This window comes from Schistocerca serialis, chromosome 1 (assembly GCF_023864345.2).
Source record: "Schistocerca serialis cubense isolate TAMUIC-IGC-003099 chromosome 1, iqSchSeri2.2, whole genome shotgun sequence".
Classification (NCBI taxonomy): Eukaryota; Metazoa; Arthropoda; class Insecta; order Orthoptera; family Acrididae; genus Schistocerca; species Schistocerca serialis.
This window is the reverse complement of record NC_064638.1, coordinates 1,236,972,836-1,236,995,448: the sequence shown is the minus strand read 5'-3', so window position 1 is coordinate 1,236,995,448 and position 22,613 is coordinate 1,236,972,836.

The following is a 22,613-nucleotide window of genomic DNA, read 5'->3' as shown; positions in this document are numbered from 1 at the left end:
TCGCACTTGGCAAGATGGAGGATGACAGTTTTCTTCCATGCTTACTGTTTAGTGACAAGGGGATACGGAACAACCACATGACGTTGTAAAACATGAGAGAAATTCTCCAAAATATAATGTCTTTTGTGCTGTTTCACAGGAAGAGGTTGAAATTTCGTTATTTAAATGTGTGAATGTGTACTTAAATTGCTGAATAATTGAGAAGACAAAATTTCTACGTTATTTGATTCTGAAACAGCTAACTGAACGTACTGACCCTACTTTCTCTTTACATTTTCTTATCATGTCAACGTTGATCCTCAATATTCTGGTGCAACGCAGTCTGACTGCTCAGAAAAAATTACAACCTGACTTCAGATAATTAATACAAAAGAATTGCCCTGAAAAAGAAACAATCCTGACAATAACCTATACTTTTCATGAATAACTTAACTCACAAAAATCTTCATTACTCGAACTATTGCAATACAGTGAGCGTCAATATCGCCAGCTAAATAAAAGATTCTAACTACTGAAGCCACTAACTACTAATAGGCACGTGGTTAGCAAAGGAAAGATTTTGTTGCAAAGCAAATAATGTATTTCTTACCTTAATAATGTTACATCCAGTTCAAACACGAATATAAATCGTCATTGACATCCAGTACAGAGATATATAATCATGAATAATTTTCAATCTCCAAGTCAGATACTGTCATATCGGTAGCCTACGCTAACACTTCAGGCCTCCACCCTCCATCAATGCTAACTTCTCACATTTAACATCCATCACCACTGGCTGTTCACCTCCAACTGCCTAACAGTACTTCCATCACTGCTGGCGACCAATTTCCAACTGCCCAACACTACTGGCGATTAACTACCAACAACGAGGCCAACCAGCCACTGAGTCTCTTACAAAGAAAGCGCAGTCAGAGATCCAATGCAAAGCGCTACACAGCGCTGCCAACACAGAAACAGCCCATTTACAAGGTGTATGGTCCATTTTTCTTTGCCGAGATACCACCTGACTGTGGTCCGCCATACGGTCCAACAACAGGTGCGCCTCCGGTGCTGCACGCAGGGAGAGGGGAGATGCATGCTGCAAATAGCCGTCCATCGTGCGCTACTGGCTTTCTCGAGATATTTTGTCAACCAGGGGCACTCTGCAACATTTTGCTGCTAAGAGCTTCTGCAAAACATTTCGTTGGTGAAAACTGCATATGGTAAACAATTTGGGCAGTTTTCTGAGCTATTGTTGAGAGAAAACTTTCTAGTGGACATACCGATCTCGTAAGTTTTGTAATAGACGCGGGCAATCCTTGGGAACAACTGTGGTTATGCTTCGTCCATCTGTTCGGCATCTAGGCTATCATTTGTCCATTTTCTTCTCTTTTTTTCTATTTTTATGTTCCCACGCCAGAAAACACGCCAAATAGAAGATATCTTGATTGGCTGGTGTATCGTGACGTCAAAATTTTTAGACGCACGTTTGTGGAAGGTGTGTTTCAATAACTTGATTAGAAGGACCGCATTTTTCCTACGGTGGTGAGAGTAGAGTGACGTCAGCTTAATTTTTCATTGGTGCAACAAAAATGTCTTTTAGAGACGGAGGAAACTTCCGCATAACTGACGCGGTCTGTGCTTTTAGCTTAACTTCGGACTTTGGTCTGAGAAGCGCGAATTTAGTCTCAGTTTGCAGAGGGGAGAGTTCGACCTCTGTTTGCAGAAGTCACTTCGCATCTTAAACTCGATGGAGATACTTCGGGTTACGTATGCACCTGGGACACTCTGCGGTGACGACGCCACAGGCGAATACTTTAGGTTCTAACTGTCCAATGGGCCTGGCACAGCTGCACGACAACTGCACTTATGTTCCAAGCATGAATGTAGTCACTGTTGTCGGGTCAAGGATTTGATTCAGTCAAAATTTGATATGTTAGAGAGCTGAAACTACCATCACGTACTTCCTTTCCTGAATTTTGCCAGCTATGAGCCACTTCATTTTCTTTCTTGTTTTGTATTTATCATTATCATCGTTGCATTTGAAGCAAGTTTTACTTAATTACTTGAAAATGTTTTTAACGATATCAACTTTTACACAGTAAATTAGGAAATACATCGTAACTACGAATTTCATTTCAGACCTAGTCATCAGTGTTCGTAATTAACGAAACTATGTGATTACCCCCATCATTTATCCATCGCCGGGCGTAAAATTAGCCTTCATTTACTCCGTTGCGCACATTTTAATTATCGTGTTTCATTTGGGGAGCGATCTAGATATACAGCTGACTAGTATTATTTCTCACTCTCTCTATTATCGAGGGTGGAAGGGAGGGGAAGAGCGAGTGGCATTCGTTCGATAAATATTGATGAACTAGCATATAGTACATTTTAACATATAGTACATTTTAATCAGTGTATCTACAACGACTGTGTGAATAATTTTCTTCATTAAATATACGTTGCTGCTTAATTCTGAACAGATCTGTTTCGTATGGCTTCTTCGAACCATAAATCTGTTTCTTTTCAATCCCAGGAACTTTCACTCTCAATTACGTACTCTCAACTTTTGTTATCAGTCCATTATATTTCGATTCCCTTTATTTGTTGTTCTCTTTGCAACTATGTTCATACAGATGGTTTTATTTTCGTTACTTAAATATTCATTTAATCTTTCTACATCTATGGCAGTTCTTATCCCGAAAGCATTTATTGACAAATTACTTGCAGTGAGGGATATATCATCCGCGTGATTACACTTCCTTTGTACAGATTCTGCCAAATCATTCAAATACAGTATAAACAATAGTGAATCCAGAACTGTCCCATGCGCTACCCCATATTTAACCGTTTGTAAATCGTAGTAAAATGTTTCCACCAACCCGGTCAGAGTGGCCGTGCGGTTCTAGGCGCTACAGTCTGGAGTCGAGTGACCGCTACAGTCGCAGGTTCGAATCCTGCCTCGGGCATGGATGTGTGTGATGTCTTTAGGTTAGTCAGGTTTAATTAGTTCTAAGTTCTAGGCTACTGATGACCTCAGAAGTTAAGTTGCCAAGTGCTCAGAGCCATTTCAACAATTTTTTGTTTCCACCACGTTTTTTTATCTCGTATCTTAATTTTACATTTTGCTCTGTGTTTCATATAAATGATTTTATTAGACTTGCTGCATTCTCCACTATGCCATATCTATGCAGTTTATCTAGCAGTTCAGTCTGGCTTGTAGAGTGAAAGACGCTTAAGAGACCCAGGAATATAATTCATTCCCCCGATCTTCTCATGCTCTGACCACGTATATCAGCGATCTGATTGTATATGTAATTTGTTTCATCTGTTGGAAAAATGTGTAGGCATTTTTCGATTTCTGGTGAATCCTCTTTGGCCAGTGATACACTTCGTTTTATTCCTTTCTGAATATAATGTCCCTTTAACATGGAACACACTTCGAGTGAGTCAGTTCTTTCCCTTGTGTAGTAGGTAATATGCTGCCTCTTCCATCTACACCTGCATCTACATGACTACTCTGTAATTCACAGTTAAGTGCCTTGCAGATAGTTCATCAAACCACCTGCAAACTATTTCTCTAGCATTTGTAAGACATCGTGGTCTCCTGATCTTCATTGCGTACATATTATGCCCTCACAATCATATTTCGCACATCAAGACGCTTCATTCAAACCCAAACTCGATAAGATAAAGTCAATATTGTATGAATTCATGCAAATAAATCGCAAATGCGCACCGAGATTGAAATACTCAAGGCTGGCGTACACACACACATTCAAGACATAACGGTCGCAGGGGCTTTTAGTTTGGGAGATGGAAACCGCACGCCGGGGGACCGGTCCCTTCAGAGGACGACTCAGCCTATCTATGGCGGCCGGTGACCACCCGTAGAGCAGACAGCGTTTGCCCAGTGAAAGGAAGAACGACCCCGTGTTCGGGGTCCCACTACATTGTGTGGGAGTGCCCAGCCTACGCATTCTTTACAACATAGCATGCAGTTTCAGAGATTTTCACAGGGAGACAGCAAACACCAAACGCCAATGCTACAGATTTCCGGATTGGTCGCCTTAAATGAAACGCCATTCTCCCGTTTTAGAAGAGCAATACTGATTGGCAGACGATATTTCTGACGCCTTGAGCTGAAGGAGCAATGGAAGGAAGAGCACCTCGGTCAAGAGCGAATTGGAGTGTGACTCTATATTGAGTTCTTGCAATTAAGTGTTGTCCACTGTGTTGGCCACCACACTTATTGTGTGCTGTGAACGGACAGAGTTATAGTTAAACGCCTGCGAGCGAATTTTTGAATGGCATCGCAGTGGACTCGTTATCTGACTGGTGTATCACGCCAATAGTTAGACTAGGGGCGAATAGGAGTCCTTGACTTGATCAAGGTGTAGGGAGAATTTGATTGGCGAAGATCAATCCAGATAGAACAAGAGTTATCTTATTTGTCAGCAGTGAGCGGCGCAGACAGCAGTCATCGCAGCTTACGATATTGTGCGCTACAGGTCTTGTGAGCCCCATATTTCCTCCACAACAGTACACTTCACTGCATTTCACACCCGACAGCCTCGACCGTACCAGCAACTTTCTAACGGATAATTATTCAAGTTGAGTAGGCACAGCTCTCAGTCATTCTGCCAAGTCAATAACAATCTTAAACTTTGTATAGAAATTTCATTAGCGAATCCTATCCTTAAGAGGTAACTTCACATTCCAAAACGAACCCGGAAATAACTTGTTCAGTTGATAACTGAAAGTGCTATTGTGATTTGTCAGAATTTTAGCAAAATAAATAATAATTTTCGTTAGTTTCATGTTTTTCTTACACTAACTAGCGCTACTCCAGTACCCAAGTATCCCACTAGTTATGTAAGAAATTTTGTGAATCTTTGTATCATTTCCTTACAGCTGACGACTCCAGAAGATATTTATTGCTGAAAGTTTTTTTAGGCATTTCTCTTTAGTACGTTAGGAGTGTCTGTCTGACTTCTGTAGTAATGTGGGGGCGGAAATTGCGTCTTGCAGGAGCCACAGGGTAAAGGGTACATCTCAGATTAATCCGTTGCGCAGAACGACAGAGTAGCACACACATGCACACACGTTCAACTCTCGAACATTGCATGTGTGTAACGAACACTTAACTCTTTCAATGCCAGCCCTATATAGATGGGCACCAACTAAATATTTTCACATTCGGGGTAGGTTGCAAGTGATTGAAATTTCGAATGAGCGTATCTTATCGGTGGCACTCTATCTCCTATTTCATGATAATAGAAAAAGAGCTGCCCTTCACATAACTTTTTTAGTGTCCTCTGACAACCCAATTTGATGAGGGTCCGACACTGCGCAGCCACACTCCAGAAGAGGATGGACAAGCATAGTACAGGCAGTCTCTTAAACACACCTGTTGCATCTTATTAGTGTTCGACCAACCAAATGCAACCTTTGGTTAGTTTTCCCCACGAAATTATCTATGTGATTCTGTGAATTTTGCATTAAATCAGGGACCTGGAAACGACGTAGAGGCTTCGTCCCGTCGTAGTCCTCAGTGGTACAAAACCCCATAACAGGCCACAGCAGTCCACCCACCCCACCGTCACCGCACACCGAACCCAGGTTTACTGTGCGGTTCAGCCCCCAGTGGTCCCCCCCCCCCTCCCTCAACCACGGGAACGTCTCATACCAGATGAGTGTAACCCCAATGTCTATGTGGTAGAGTAATTATGGTACATGGAGACAGCGTTTGTGAGCAAACTCCGACATAGCGTAACTGAGGCGGAATAAGGCGAACCTGCCCGCATTTGCTGAGTTAGGTGGAAAACCGCCTAGAAATCCATCCACACAGGACCTCGACACTAATCCGTCGAGCAGATTCGTGCTGGGGACCGGAGCGCCTTCCCACTCGGGGAGCAGCGCATAACACCGTGCAGGTAGCCGGGTGGGCTATCTGGGTGATGGTTTCACTTTAAGTTATCCGTAACTTAAATTGCTAAGTGCAGGGTAGTTAAACGTCCGCTGCCTGAGAGGGTCCCATGAAAAACGAGAGGTCTTAGGACAATGAAACTTTGGGAAACATTTGTTAGGACACGAGAAATAACAAATTAAAAATTGATAGTAACAAGAAAAGACATTTTATTTTCCACATGACATGGTAACATTTGTTAAGTACGTGTCATGTTTACATTCCACGTTACAAACATTGCTCAGTGTGATGACCATTTGCATCCATGACAGTTTGGAACTGCACTACAGATACAATTGCATGAACGAAGCGTTGATATGAGGCAGGGGATAAATCATGAAAATCTAATGTGACAGGAGAAGTAAGAAACGGTTTTCACACCACGAAATACGAAGTTGTATTTACAAAATAATTATAGAAACTCTTAATTTGCTTCACAAATATATTTAGGCCAGATATCACTTTATATAATAAATATAATTATAGTTCTCAAAGATTGCGGTAGAACGCATCATATTTGGTGTCTGTGTAGTCCAACACTGCTAGGTGGTCACTAATAATTGGCCTTCGTCCAGCTGGTGGTAGTGAATGAACTGCAGAGATGTTCTTGACAGATTTACCCTTTCCCTAAATGTTGTGCTCTCTCTACGGCTACATTTCATTGAAGAAATCTTTTATTTCTATGAAGGACAGCTTATCGCTCGCAATTTTAATCCAAGAAGCAGAACTGATCTTCACCGGTGCTGTATGCAATAATGTATTGTATACCGAGGTGAAATCACAGAAATCGTCCATCTACATTTTTAAAACATTGAATGGTTGGATATTCCTTGCTTCTCTGATCACATCAGTTATTTCTTCAGGAGTTACTGGTTGTGGAACTGTCTTTCCCTTCTATATTATCCCGAAATTTCGGTTACAAGATATATACGAATGCCCCAACACTAGAATTTCACACAGACTTTATTAACCGTAGTGTTTACCTCTGCGTTGATTAAAGCCACTGAAACTATCAAATTTCTTATTTTGGGAGGCGCAGGTGTCAGTGTTCTCTTACTTGTTATATCATTTGTGAGCACCCTTATAAGACAACAGGACACCTCATTTCCTCTGTGACCAGTAGCACCTTCATGCCACGAGCACATGAAACTGTTGTTAATATCTCCAACGTGAATGCAAAGGTTAAAGTTCGACAGCTGACAGCTGTAAAACATGTTGAAGTGTGTTAACATGGGCATAAACAACACCTGCTACATGCCCGTGATGATGGACCATGTGTCACTTGAGGCCATCTCTGAAGCAGAAGTGTCATCACTCGAACGTTTCATAGCTTTCTCATCCATCCTGAGTCGTAACTCCTTTTTAGAAGTAGGACCCAGGTTTTCTGGCCTCACTGCACATATTGTTTTAGTTCATACATTGAACAAGTGTCAGTTTGAGGGCGATGGAAGGTGAGTTTGAGATACGAAGTCCTCAAAATTCTTCGATAAAATAGCTGCTTCCTGTCTGCTTGGGGTTATACTTTTATACAGGTGGAATGCATTCTCTTCATACTAAGACCAGCACCAAAATATTGATTTGAACAATTTTGGCGTGAATAGTGGCTTTCCTCTGTAGGAAATGACGACATATGAGTCTTTACATGCTCTTTATCATCTTCAGTCTATTTTACTTCATAGGTGTGAGAAACAAACCTCCCGCTGTTTTTTTTTTTTTTTAATCATAGTGTGAATACGCTTAGATATCTGTGAACGTCTTCACACCTACATGAACATGCCCACGATTTGAAGGCAGACGGTACGTGACAGTCTGCCGCTCAAAGGTTTGCTGTGATTAATTTGCTGTATGTGCAATATGTTGACTAAACCAAAAATTGAATTGTCTTCACTTACACAATTCCGGTTCCAAAAAAAACTGGGAGTGCAGCTTTCGTATGTCATTCTCTTCAAAACTACGGTAATTATGTTGCATTTACAAATAATCTGCACAAAAGAAGTACAAAAATCGGTTGAGTTATAATAAAACATAAAACTGGGAGTTACCACTGAATGTAATCAATTCCTTTTCATTGTAGGCGGAAAATAAGACTTTCCAGTTTGTACAGAAGAAATTTCGTATTACGACTCCTCATAACGTTACTATTGAATCAGTAACACATGTCTGGTGCCGCGCGCCGCGGAATTTGAATACCCCCCAGCCGTCATGGACGTTGAAGACCCCTAGAGGTCTCTGCACCATCGCGCCGTAAGCTGTGGCGGCGCGCGCCTCCTGGCCGCATTTAGTGTGAGGGCGCCACACTCCTCGACTTCTGTATCACCCTCACTCCCACCCTTAAGTATCTTGGTGTCACCCTTGACCGTCGCCTTTCCTGGACCCCCTCATTTCCGGACTATCCAAGCCGAGGCACGCTCCCGACTCTGCCTCCTCAAGCTCCTTTCTGACCGCACATGGGGTCTGCACCCCCCCCCCCCACCACCATCGGCCACACCTATAAATCCCTAATCCGTCCTATGCTCTGCTACGCTCATCCCGCCCGGATCTCCGCCCCTCCTACCTTTTACAACTCCCTTCAAATCCTAGAACGCCATGCACTCCGCCTAATCTATCGCATCCGCCTCCCATCCCCCACATGGATCTGGTTCCTGCACCCCCTCCTTTTCCTCTAATGGATACGGATTTTCCACACCTCCCACAAACTTGATCCTCCTCAACCGCTTGTCTCTCCCATCCTTTCCCAACCTCGTCTGCTGCTGCACCTGCATTCCCACATCCCACCTGCACTCCATCACACCATTCTCCATACCCTCACCCAAGGTGGCTTCCGCCAACTCCCCCTCCCTGATGATGCCCTCCTCCCCTCCATCTACCCTCCTACCCACTCTGATCCTCCTCTACCGCACCCTGTGTTTTTTCCCAAGGGCACCCTGTCTCCCTTCTCTCCCTCCTCCCTTCCTCCCTCCCTCCTCCCCCTAGGCTTCCCCTACCCCCTACCTTCTTTCTTCCCCCTCCCATCTCCTCTGCCACTGATATCCATACCCTCCCCTCTGCCTCCTCCCCCCCCCCTTTTCCCCTTTTGGCAGGTTCCCATACTCATACACGTCGAGTGAACATTCACACGCCGGAGATCGTCGCCAGTGTTTTTGTGTGTTCCATCGTGTTAGAGTTTCAGTGTTTCGTCATTTGTGCTCCTTCGTTCACGTGTGCCGTTTCTGTCGCCTCTGTTAGTGCCCGAGTGCTGAAGGTTTTTCTTTGGACGCTTCAGTTGTGAACGACTTCATGTATTTTTAAATTTGTGTCCCTACTGTTGCCTATCCACCGCGTTGTTTCGTTTTTCGATGTCTCCACTTGTAATAAATGTATTATCCGTGGCCGAAGAGCGGCGTAGTATTGCCGCTGCCGGCCTACCTTTATATAAGGCGTCAAAATAACAATAAAGGAAATAAAAAAAGCTCAGTCAGCCAGTCTAGCCTTGCGTACGTCTCAGGACATATCGCCTAATCTTAGACAACATATTTACTTTCGTGTTTTGTTCACGAGTGGACGTGGTCGTCTAGTTAGGTATCCTTGACTCTGTTGTTTCCGGCTTGTTGTTGTCGTAAGGTCCTTCGTTGGTCGTGTCCGTCCTCTCCCGTTGTGTTATTGTTCGCAGGTCCCGCCGCGTTTTCCTTCACTTCAACCCCGCGGCTGTTCCGGGCACCGTTACAACAGTAATAGACACAGAGTAAAAACTGATAACTCCGTGGTCTGTTGAAGTACTCCCATATACATGCCAGCTCATGTGATGTTACTACAAGTGGCAAGAACTTAATCGCTCACAGCTTTGACATTCTGCTACATCTAAGGCACTGGCGAGATGTCTTACTACTTTTTCCATAAGAAATCTGAAAAACGATTTGTTTCGACTTACTAGCCTTCCCACACGACTGCCTCATTTGTTCGCAGCACTTTTCGAGCGGTGGACCGTGGAATGTTCAGCTGTCGTAGCACAGCCCATGCTCTGCCTCAAGATCGCACACTGCATCCAGCATTGTCAGCCATGGCAACAATTAGATCTTGAACAATCAGTGGCGAAGCAGATCGTTGGTCTCTCGCAGGAGTAATTCCCAGGTCGCCAGTTAATTCGAACTTCCGAATCATATCCTTGAACCTTAGTGTGGAAAGAGGCACGAGGACTTGCCGTTATTAAAAAATTTAAGCTGCTTCGCTGGACCGAGGATTCCTAATTCTGAGTTACTCTTATCGGCGGCTATTCAGTAACATTGTCATTTGTGTCGCTCAGAGGAAGTATTGATCGTGATTTGCCGCTGGTGTATACGACATACAACCGGAATCTCTGCCTGATTTCTAAACACAGTTTCGTAGTAGAAACTATTAAAGGTACCTTCCGCTGAGTTTCGAGTTCAAGTAAAAAATCACCAATTCTGGAGACTCCTCTTTCTTTTATGTATGGCATGGTTTTTCTATTGCTTCTGCAGCATTGTTCTCATCTGTTTAGTGTACCATGTGGCATCAGTGCCATCGCTCATTAATTTGTTTGGTACATATCTCCCAACTGCAGTCCATACCATTTCTTGGAATTTAAGTCACATCTGTTCTAAGGTTCTGCAGTTTCGCGGGAGTGGAGTCTGTCTCTTAGGAAGGCCTCAAGGGAATTTGTTCTGCTTTTCTAAACACACATATTTTGGTTCTTTTTCTAATGGATTTTGATGTGACGTTATTCAGATTTACTACAACGATCTTAAGCCCACTAATCCTTGTTTCCATCATGATGCTCCCTATTTGCTCGGAATTATTTGTTGCAAAGATGTAATCTATGTTTTCTCAACCATTTATACTTTAATTGGGCTCCTGAAAAAAACGTTTAAAATACGAGTAATTTTAGGAGAAAACATGTGGTATGATTTCCAACAATGTTCTCTGCCTACCACCGACTTTAAATATATATTTGCACCAACATATCGAGGGTGTACTGAAGTCACCAGAAACTGTAATTGTGTAAATTTTCTTTGAACTTTTCAGAGCGTTCTTTCTTGTTTCATACGTTACTGTTTGTGTTTATGTGTGGCCCAAGTGACTTAGAAATGTTTTGATGAGGTTCCAGTTTGATATTTACAATATCTCTATGTACCTACAATTAATGATGGCATTAAATAAATTGAACATTTCGATTTACTGAAATACTTTTGACTATAGGCAAAGACTTTGATAGAGCCTTGTGTAAAGAAAAAAGGAAGTAACATTAATTTAAGAATAATGTTGATAAGATCAGCATAGAAATTGTTTAATCGATAATATCGGAATAGAAATTGTATAATAACAATGAAACTCTCTCTTCTGTGTAATTAGAATAAAAAGATTTTATTTAATAATGATTGTACAAAGACAAAGAATTCACTATTATGTTTCACTTGTTCTGGTATGCATGCAACGGTCGGCCATTGGGCATTGTTAGTCTGTAATAGTTTAATAATTGTTAGTACAGCTTCAGTCAAGTAGATAGTCCTTCCCCATGCGGGAAGTAGTAACTTTTCTAATTTTCAGTGACTGCAGCAACGCACAAATCTCGCGCCAATAAAAGGCATCGTTCGCCGCCGTTACTGGCCGTAGCATCTCTTTAAATATTTATACAGATTCTCTCAGGCATAAACACCTCATAGTGTACACAAAGTTTTTCTTTGACAGGCCTTAAGTGTATTGATTAATAACGTTAACCCATATGCAGTATTTATCGTAATTTATACACTATCAGCTCAGTCATTCAAATAGGCCGCTTCATGGCAATTGATTACCATTTCAAAGACAATATTTTGAGGTAAACAATAATAAATAATTTACGTCTCCTTATAAAGAGACAAGAATATTTCTCCACGTGACACCCATGAATAATAATATTTTCTGATGCTTAAGTTTATCGAAGATACCCTGAGATGTTAAGCTTTTCGATAGACGACGTCAACGTTTCACGTGTAACATTTTAAAGCGCATCCGTAGCAAGGCTTTGCGTTATCAATTAAGGCGAGAGTTACTTTATTTAAGTAATCAAAGCAGATTTCAGTATATTGTCTCCCGTTTGTAACCTAAATTATGTCCTTTTCTGTAGCACATGTTTCACTACAGTAATTTTTCCTCCTTTGGGATATATGATATAAAAATCAGTTCATTAAGGCATCAGTACATAGATTCGGGTTCCCTTATCATTCTGGTAAAGTTATCTTTGACATCTACACGAAACGCACCAGGACAGGTAATATTGTCTGTACATTTTCTTGTCACACCTTAAAGCATATATTGGCATATTTTCATGCTGTGATTGCCCGTAAGTTGGAGGTGCTTCTAACCATTTCTGCTAATGTGACCGAACATTGTAATCTAAAGCATCTGTACGGCACCCAGAACTAGGTATCACGCTAGTCTTATGCAGAAACTTTATAAACCTAAAACTAATTAGAAGATTAATTTGTCTTTACTTAGTAAAAATGGCTTCCAGTAAATATATAATTTACAGTTCGCTTCATAGGTGACGTTTCATGTCGTATTGCTAAGATGTTTAGGAAAGTTGACATCTATGAATCGGTTAACAATAATAATAGTCATTAAGTTGCTTTTTGTACAATATTAGGGGCTACAACTTAAAAATATTGTAAAATTCAATGCAATGGATGTCAGAGCTTTTACTTGGGAGGAATCGGGAGGGGATTCGAAACCCAGCATTGTTGCTACTTTCTCATCAAGACAGTTAAAAGTGTGTGTAAGACAACTTTCGCAAAAATATCTAAATTGAAAAAAAAACACTGTTAACCTACCCTCCTTAATTAGTATGGGAATTTTGCAGATAGTTTAGAACGACCACAAACTGAATCTCTTAAAGGTTTCAACTGTATAAATTTTTCCACCTTAATTTTAAGTACTTACTGAACAATCAGTTCGCGTTGAAGAACAGGCTACTTTTTGATGGTATAACATCTCTTTAAAAAACGTAAATTAGAGTCTTATATGTTGAACCAATAATTCATAGCATGTTGTAATAGATAGCATGTTTGGAAATGGCTTATGTGTATATTTTTATGTGATTTCTTCCGATAATTTTTTGTTGTTTTATTGTGTCAAGGATCTTTTATTATACTCACTGTGATTCAAATTCATAGCCTCAGTGTACAACGCATTAAACTGTGTAAATATTACATGCCAACCTTACAAAATGGCTTCGTTAAGTGAATGTTATAACCCTTTACTAGCCTTAAATATTTGTATTCAAGGCTTTAATCAGCTTGTACTTGAGCCACAGCCATGCGTTCTGCATATGGTGTTAATTTATAAACATACGGTGTAGACTAAACATGAGGTTTTGAGCCTCGCTCTCTTCTGGGGCGGCAGTCCCCATTCCGCGACGTCGTTTCCAAAGTGCAGTTGGCTTTCTTTGCGTTTTTGCAAACTCGAATCTGGCTGCCAGCCTCGTCTCCAGAATATTGAAAAGTTTATTGAATTTCCGCTACTCAATACCGGCCCACGGCGTCACCATTAGCTGTTAATAAATTAGAATCTTTTACTTGCCTTTTACTAAGCTCCCTTTCCATAAATATTAGTTTTATGCTTGATTGGATGTTGAATATTGGATCTAATGTCTGTCTTTTTATATCTTTATGTACAACATTTCACATAGTTCTATAATTTCCCATTTTTTTTAACGCTAGCGCTCATGTGCTGTATATATTATTAATTAATTTCAAGTTATCAGTATGTTGGTTGCTATTCATTGCATATATTAAGTAATTTTTGCTATGTGACATTGCTTACTGTTCTTTCAGGAAGGTGTTGGGTTTTTTCTGATGCTCAGCTATTGTACATTTGTTCTGAACAGACAATTCATATTTTTTGTAGGACATCTTGATCATCCAACCCTTATGTGACGTCTGCTTACCTACTGTTTAAGCCTCTACCAAACTTTTGAAATTGACAGATTAATTGTCTGAAACCGTAAAGTGAAATTAAACATCTTTGTTTGATTTTGGTGAAAAGATGTTCCTTTTCCTTATATCTGCACATTTCATAGTCCGCTTGACCATTCCATTTCCCAGGTCTTTCACGCGAATCTTTTAAATATTATTTAGCATTCGTTTCTTACTATCTCATCACATATTTCTGCTGACCTTTGGACAGGCTGTATTTATGTCTTGGCATAAGACTGAAATGAAAGTTTTACAGCTTCCATTCACATCATTGTTGCTTCCAGCCTTCCAAGTCTCCTGATCTAGGTAACACTCCCAACATGTTGAGATTTCCAGTATTAGTCAGCCTTGACTCTATAGCTACATTTCTAGTTATAATTTCTTGCCTTTACTCGTGTTAACTCACCATCATAATTTGAAACGTTAGTGTTATTTATAAGTATTTTAAGTTTGTTTAACAGTACTCTGGTCTGCAAGGTGTATCAAAAAGAATCATCCGCAAAACGCAAAATGCTCTCTGTAGTCCCGACACCATTTTTACTAGAACCGAAGTGGGCGCATACTGCTTCTACCTACCTGGAACCATGTAAAACTGGAGAGTTAGCTCTTCCCAACAGTAGGTTGCTCACGCCATATCTAAAATAACATAATAATTAAGATTTTTTTTTTAAATCGGATGATTCTTTTTGATACAATGTGTATTTTAGTGTGTGATCAGTCACTGTTCGTTGTTGCACAGTTATGTAGCTTCAAGTTATATGTATTTACAGCATCATCAAAACATTGTGTACAGTTGCTCTACATCATTGCATTTATATATAGGTCATTGCCTGCTATTATGTATGGGAATTATTTAATAGCTTTATCATGTAGTACTTCGAGTTCTGGTAGGAAACCTTTCACTCTAGAGCTTAAGGAACTATGTATCCCTACGGCTATACATTTGCCCACTTGAAAATTTGTTTGAATTGCTGCTGCTTCGAAACACACTTCTGTACAATCTTCTTGGATCCATCATGGACTAGGCAGAGTAGCTGATCAAACAGTATGTAGAACAATTACTAAATAGCAACCGTATTCAAGCAGCTCTTATTTATTTTCCTTTAAGCTATCAGTTTCGTCACTTCACTGGTGCCATTCTCATGCTCATATGCACACTGCGAACTGATGTGCCAACCTTTGTGGTACATCCGTCACAGTGTGAATTGTTGCTTGAGTATGGCACCAGTGATGTTCCGAAACTGGTAGCATAAACAAAAGCACATAAGGACAGATAGAAATACCACCGTTATTTAGTTTTTATTCAACATATCATTTCTCTACAGTTTTTAATGGGCCTTCCAACACATTTACTTGTATTATTATCCACATAGAGTGCTACTTTACCTCTTGTATCTTGAGTTCGGCCAAAAATTGAAAAATATGTCATTCCGTTATAATCTTGACAGTTGTACATCTTTACTTAATTTTTAGTGAGTTCCTGCTCAGTCATTACGGAGATCTTGTGTACCTCATCAGAAAATAACATTTCTTCCTCCCACGCGTTTTTTGAACCATACTGAACATTTTGACAACATATTCTGCAGTAAAATTTAGTTACAATTTATTTTCTATGTTCTACCTATTTTCCTATTTTACCACTGGACATATGAGTTTCTTGCCTTTCAGTTGTGCGTTTTGCGTGTTCGTTAGCATACATTCTTTTTATGACATAGTGGCTGCAGCTTTCGCTAATAAAAAATCATTCAAATGACTTGGCTGCCTCGTGTTACTTCTAAATGAGCGTGCTGAAGTTCTATCTGCTGCTGGGGTGGTTGGTGTTGATGCAGAAGTCCTTGCAGTTGGTGTTGGTGAAACTAATTCCGGTCGTGGTGAGATTTTTTCGGATCCTGTTGAATTTTTTCTGTCCTGATCAAGTTTCTTCTGCTGCCAGCGTGGTTAGTTCTGATGCTAGAGTGGTCGTTGCCATTGAGACTCCAAGTACTGCAGCAGCATAAGTTTCTGCAATCACTGTGTCAACAATACCGAAAATTTCAACAGCTTCATTGTTGCACTGATGGCCTTCATGACATCATCTTTCTCCTGTGTAGATTGTAACGTCCAGGTAACTGTTAATTCGTCGAATTTCTTCTTACTTCTTTTCCGAGATCCAGGACTACCGGTAAACTATAGTTTGCATGTTTCTGAATTTTATTCTGTCTCTTGTGCCTTTTCTCTTTGAAATGACTCTTTCCATGACTCTGCAGGCTTTCGTTGCCGATTAATTGGAGGTAAAAATTTTGTAGGTCTCCGGATCATATCATTTTCCTTCTACGCGACCCCTCTGCTTGAATCTCCTTCACGAGTGTTCTGCTAATCGTAGATATCCAAGATCCTGAAGATGATCGCAGCAGAGAGGGATCGAGACTCCAATCGTATAGACGAAAAATAACGCACAGTAACAGTGTAGAAGATTTTACCTTCAATGACCAACAGTAGTTTGTACTTTCTTAATCACTTCCTTTCCTACGCCTTCTGCTTTCTCCTTTCTTCTCCCCCCGTCAGTAGTTTATTGGTTCATAACGAGAAAGGTCAATCCCTCATATGCCCTTATTTTCCTTCTACCATTATGTGGAGGCCTTGTAAAGTAAATTTGTTTTGATTTAATCTCTCCATTAAAAAAGTAACTGCAATATTTTATTTGCTTCTCTTAACTCATTGACTGTCTGTAAAATATAGTGATTTTTTTGCCTCAGCTATTGAATTACAATGTTGGGCATCGCATATTTTTGAGATGGTTGGATTATTACATTCTTTTTACGACTAAGTTTCAGTACAGTCTCAAATGTTTCGTGCATACGTCTTTTTAACCGTATCACTAGGGCAATAAATTCATTTGTATCTCTTATTACCACGTAAGTATAGTCTAATTTGAATGCTTTCGTCAACTTTTCCACTTTATTTAAGATTTCTGTTAAAGGTGCATCCGATATGATTACTGTTTCTGCCTGGTAAGAAGTTCCAACTTCTCCTGTAGGTGTGACCCACACCATTTTCCCTAGCTGTCCCATGAGCGATGTACCCTCTGTTTCTCGTCTTTTTCATTTGCTACCATTTCACTTCGGGCCAACGTATTTGTAACTCTTGCACATTGTCACATCTCCATTGTTGGCCTCATTTCATTTTCAAAGTTTGTTCTACGCCTTGTTTACGATCGTGAACAAACTTCAACTTTCGACTATTCTTAATGTTTCTGTTGAGCTCAGTACACAATTTTCTAATGATTTTATTTTTCCTATCATTTCAATGTTTTCTTAGTGAAGAATTCTTGCAATTTCTACTTTTCCGTTAATTCACTCCCAAAATCCGTACCATACTTTGGGACTAATACGTCTGTCGTTGCGTTGTCTGAAGTTACCTCGTCTGTTGCTGCATTTGTAACATACGTGTTTCCCTACCTTATTGCTACAAGAACCACATTTTTTTAGTTTCATTTCGTATTCACTACACACACAAAACGTTTTACACTTATATTGCAGTACTTTTTGCATAGAATATTATTAAAAACGTTATTTTTACTGAGCTTAAGTTTCACAATATGTGTAGAGTGGGTCAATTCTGCTAAGCTGCCTAGCAGATACTGGTTCAACAGGTTTTTGAGGTGTCAGGCAAATCCAACACCTTTCATGAAAACCCTGACATGATAAGCAAATCCAGTAGTATGTCACATAGCTCCGAATAAATCGTGACATTATATTAAGCAAAGTAATACGAGTAACGAGTGAGCAAATGGAATGCCACAGACTAACACAAGAATGTCTAAATGCATGTCATACCTTCCCACTGTGAGACAGACGCAGTTCCGAGGGGAGAAACGAGAACAGAAGCCGAGAGCAGAACCGTGTTAAGCTGAAGGCCCTATGATAAGAGACGGACACCCACGTTGCCAGCTAACCGCTAGGACCACCCCAGCAGCAAGATTTAGCGTGAGACTTTTTCGCGTCTCTGTTACGTTGCAAACTTTAAAAACATTGTCCCACCACGAAAAGTATAACGTTTCTCATTGGATGGACAGAATTTTTGTAGGCGGAGCTTAAGGTTAACATTGAGACCCTGATTGGTCAGATGAAAACACAGCCAGATAGTTTTTTTAAACCAACTTCGGTAAATGGTAGTAAGGAGGAGTTAGGAGAGAGTTGCTTCCGAGACGGCGAGGTGAGCGGAGCTGTGCTGCTCGCCGCCCCCTGACGAACACCGACAAGGTAATGAACGCACGCGATGCCGCATAAAGTTTCACTCAGAACTGCAGAAGTCTCATCTGTTACACCCCATTTTTACGTAATTCTAGTGTCGATTGTCAATTAAAGCTCATGGTGTTCACATTTGCCACTTGAAGTAAAAATCTGAAACGCGATGATTATTCTGTTGTATAGTTACTGAGAAGCCACATCAGCCACTGTAATTTACGACAAGTTAGATAAGTAATTAAAGATAATTGAGGGTCACTGTAAACTATTTTGATAGTTTTCTCTTTTGTGAAACTTAATTTAAACCTAGATTATAGATGTGATATGGCATAGGTCATCCTTCGAACCATTATAGAACTTGGAAGCCCATTCAGGGAATATTCGTTCACATTTTTGTTGAACGCAGTTGGTTTTTACCATCCTGTATTAAAACATTTTCTTTTATCAGTATTGCAATTTATAAACAATGTTTTTTGAGTAGAATAAAATTTCCAATGGTAAACTTAACTGCTTTTTCGACGTTATTTTACCAGCTAACTAAAAATAAGAAAGCCTTGAACCCCTTCCACTAAATTTAGTTAGTATTACGATTCTTTTACAGGGATTGGAGCTGACGCAGAAATCATTAAGTATTTGGTTATATCACCGCTAGTCTCACTGAACTCTTCTGAATTCTACATGTCATGTGTGGTCTGGCGTCTCCTTACCAGCAACAGGTCCCAGGTTCAAACTAGTCAATTCCCTAAAAAACACGCTCAGAGCGTCGTTGCGCGAAAGTGGTAGGGAGACATGATATAGAACACACAGGCACCACACAGAATGTTAGAGGTTCTCAGTTATATTTTCCTGTGTTCCATATATTCTTCTTGCCAGCATCAAGATGCATGATACACTAAGCTGACTATGTGGTCTTTGCCACACACTTCGGCCATTACTATCTCCGCCATAGTGTGGAAGAAAATTTTCCGAAAGTCTAGTACTACGTCTCCAGACACATACACCACTTGCTCCAATGATTTTAGAATTTAGAAAGAAATTTTATTTGCGCCTTCTGCTTTATTTAATCGCAAGTCATCCAAAACTCTATATTCAAAAAGATTAGATTTTTGAATATTCAATCGCCGGGAAAATTTTAAATTTCACATCCAAAATTCTGTTAAACTCTGACTCTAATAGTAATCAGATAGTTCATCGCTCTGGGAGAGACTTTGTCTACTTTGTTTCATTGTTCGCACTCTCATCTGCGATTACAGCTGAGTTCCCCTTCCACTTTTAACTTCAAAGCCCTTGCTTCTAATTTCATAGGTCATTGCTTTCTCTACTGCCTCGAATTTTTCTTTGAGCAATTTCGCTTTAGTTTCTCCGTTTATTTGTATGCTCAAGTTAGTCCGAAGGCACCTTAATTTTTGTTTATGTAGTATGTTTCCTTGTAGCTTCAATAAACAGGCAGGATGACACTTGAAAACCGTGTGACGCAACACTTTCCTGACACTTTCACTTTACGTATAGGAATACCAAGTTATTATACTCAAATCTGTCTGAGACAAAGAACGGATTTAAAAATGTCAAGTCAAAAACACCTTCTTTTTTACAATGTGATCCCTGCAGAGTCTGCATGTGATGAACGAACATACCCCCTTCAGCTTTCTCAGGTCCTTCCATTCTTCCTCTCTAATGAAAGTAAAATGATGCGATGTCTCTACCTTCTTTGCTGCGAGGATCGCCATCAGCTCACCTCATTTTCCAAAGACCTTGTAGTCGTGAAGAATTGCTTCTCTAATGCTGAAACGTTTGAAAAGTTATATCATGGACACTCCTTAGTATTGAACACTTCGTAATTGTAGTTTATACCCCAAAGAATGTTTGTGGGCTGTTTGAAAAATCATTTTGACTACTCTACGAGAATCATAAACCCATAATTTGCGCTACAGCTAACTGAGCTTCAAGAGGGTCAAGCATAATCTACCCACTCACTGCGCAGTAGCGCGCATGCACTTAGTGCAGCGAACACTGCCGTTTAAAATGCATTGTTGGGAGAGGGGAGTTGTTTTAACGTGCTAACGTGACTCGACAGCGTTGTTTAAAATCACTGCCAGCACTGCATTAACAGGCTTACAAAAATAATGTCTCTAAAAACGGAACTTAAATACATTCGTGACCATGATATTTTCATAAGTTCTAGCAACAAACCTCCACATACAACTTCCAGATGGACAATAACGGTTTCCTGGACCCGCATACAAACTATTTTATTCTTTATGTTCATTTGTATTAATAGTAGTCGTATTAATAAGTATAAAATATGTTTTCAACCTAATCGTGCAGACTTCATACACAATTTTAATAGTTGTTCCTTGAACTGGTTGATTAAATGCGTCTTTCCCCTCTTTCAGGGCCGCTGGATGTTCAATTTGTCACAGAGCATTGCTAAACAGTTGTTTGTTCCTGGATATCTATGGGACATAATGAACTGTTACTAATTAACTCATTAAAATTATCCTGCCCATAACGTAGCGAAAGAAACTGATCTGATATTAAGAGTTAAAAAAGGACAATTAGTGACAGAAAATGGCAATGAGATTGAAAATAGGAATAAATGTAAAAGTAAATATGAAGAAAATAGAAACGAAAAAGAAATGAGCATAAGTGGACAATAAATAAAAGAAAAGAACCTCTGATCCGATCACTAAATATGGTACTTTAGCTTGAAGATATGAAACCGAACTGAGATAGTTCCTGGAAACTTAAATTCATACGTGTATTTTCATCTAGTGGCAAGAGTTCATATTTAGCTACGATAGGGAGTATAGTTTTAATCTCCCAGAAGTTCCACAAATGTGCGCAATTCACCGCAGAGTGAAATAAAGAGAAAAGAAATATAGCTCTGCTTCACATAAAGTAATTTCAAAAGTTCTTGGAAGTTCTTCAAAACCACTTACACAAAAATTACTCTACACTGAGACTTTATAATGTTGTTCGGAGAAGTTCGCTTACTTATTTTCGTCAAAGGTAGGATGTTTTAGACTTTTGCAAATAATACTGTTATAACGGAAATCCAAAATGCAGTTTCTACTGAAAGTGAAAGTTGTGTCCTACTAGTGAGGAACAGAAATGAAAATGTATTAAAAGCGAGCTCTGTACACTCCTTGAATTCTAAAAAGCAAGCGGTTTATCATAACGGTGTACATAATTTGGAGAGAGGGATTGTCTCCCAGTTAACTAACCAACTGATGAAATATGAGCCTTTCAGTAAGGAGAACGTGCGGACACCACTTAGGAGATGCAATCAAAACAGTACGGCTAATCCCCAGAGAAGTGAACAAAAAGGTGAGCACACCATTGAAAGGAAAAAGACAATCTCTGTGGTGATAAGGACAGGGTGCAGCATCAATCTAAATAATAATCAGCACACAGTTGCGATAAATTAGCGTTCATTCTTAGTGTATTAAGTGCAGCAACAACTAAAGTAAAGTGTGAGTGTTTGTTTCTGTCGGTATCTCCTGAATAAAGTGGGAGTGGGGCGTTTGTATCCTCTATTATTAATATCATCAACCGGTGTCAGTCTGTTTAGAGTTGAAGACTCACAGAGGTAGCTCTGTTTTGCACAAGAAAATCGCCAGCACGTTGAGGAGCCGTTGTGTACTCGCAGTATTGGTGTTTTAGAGGTAATTTTTCCGATATTATGTTATTTCGGTCTCCCTGCAAAACCCATGAACTTGCTTCTGTGTCTGCTCAACAACTCACTGTTGCACTCAACGAATAATCCATTAAAATCACTTGACGGTAAGAGTTTTAGTAATTAATTGCTACTACATATATCAGTTATTTACGACGCATACACTATGTGATCAAAAGTATCCGGACACCTGTCTGAAAATCACACGTTCGTGGCACCCTCCATCGGTAATGCTGGAATTCAATATGGTGTTGGTCCATCCTTAGCCTTGATGACAGCTTCCACTCTCGCAGGCATACGTTCAGTCACGTTCTGGAAGGTTGCTTGGGGAATAGCACCCCATCCTTCACGGTGTGCTGTACGAGAGGTATTGATGTCGATCGGTGAGTCCTGGCGTGAAGTCGATGCTCCAAAACACTCCAAAGGTGTTCTGTAGGATTTAGGTCAGGACTCTGTGCAGGCCAGTCCATTACAGCGATTTTATTGTCGTGCAACCACTTCGCCACAGGCTGTCCATTATGAACAGGTGGTAGATCATGTTGAAGGGCGCAATCGCCATCCCCGAATTGCTCTTGAGTAGTGGGAAGCAAGAAGGTGCTTAAAACATCAGTGTAGGCCTGTGATGTAATAGTGCCATGCAAAACAACAAGGGGTGCAAACCCCCTCAATGAAAAACACGACCACACCATAACATCACCGAGTCCGACTTTTGCTGTTGGCACTACACACGCTGGCAGATGACGCTCACCGGGCATTTGCCATACACACACCCTGCCATCGGATCGCCACACTGTGCACCGTGATTCGTTACT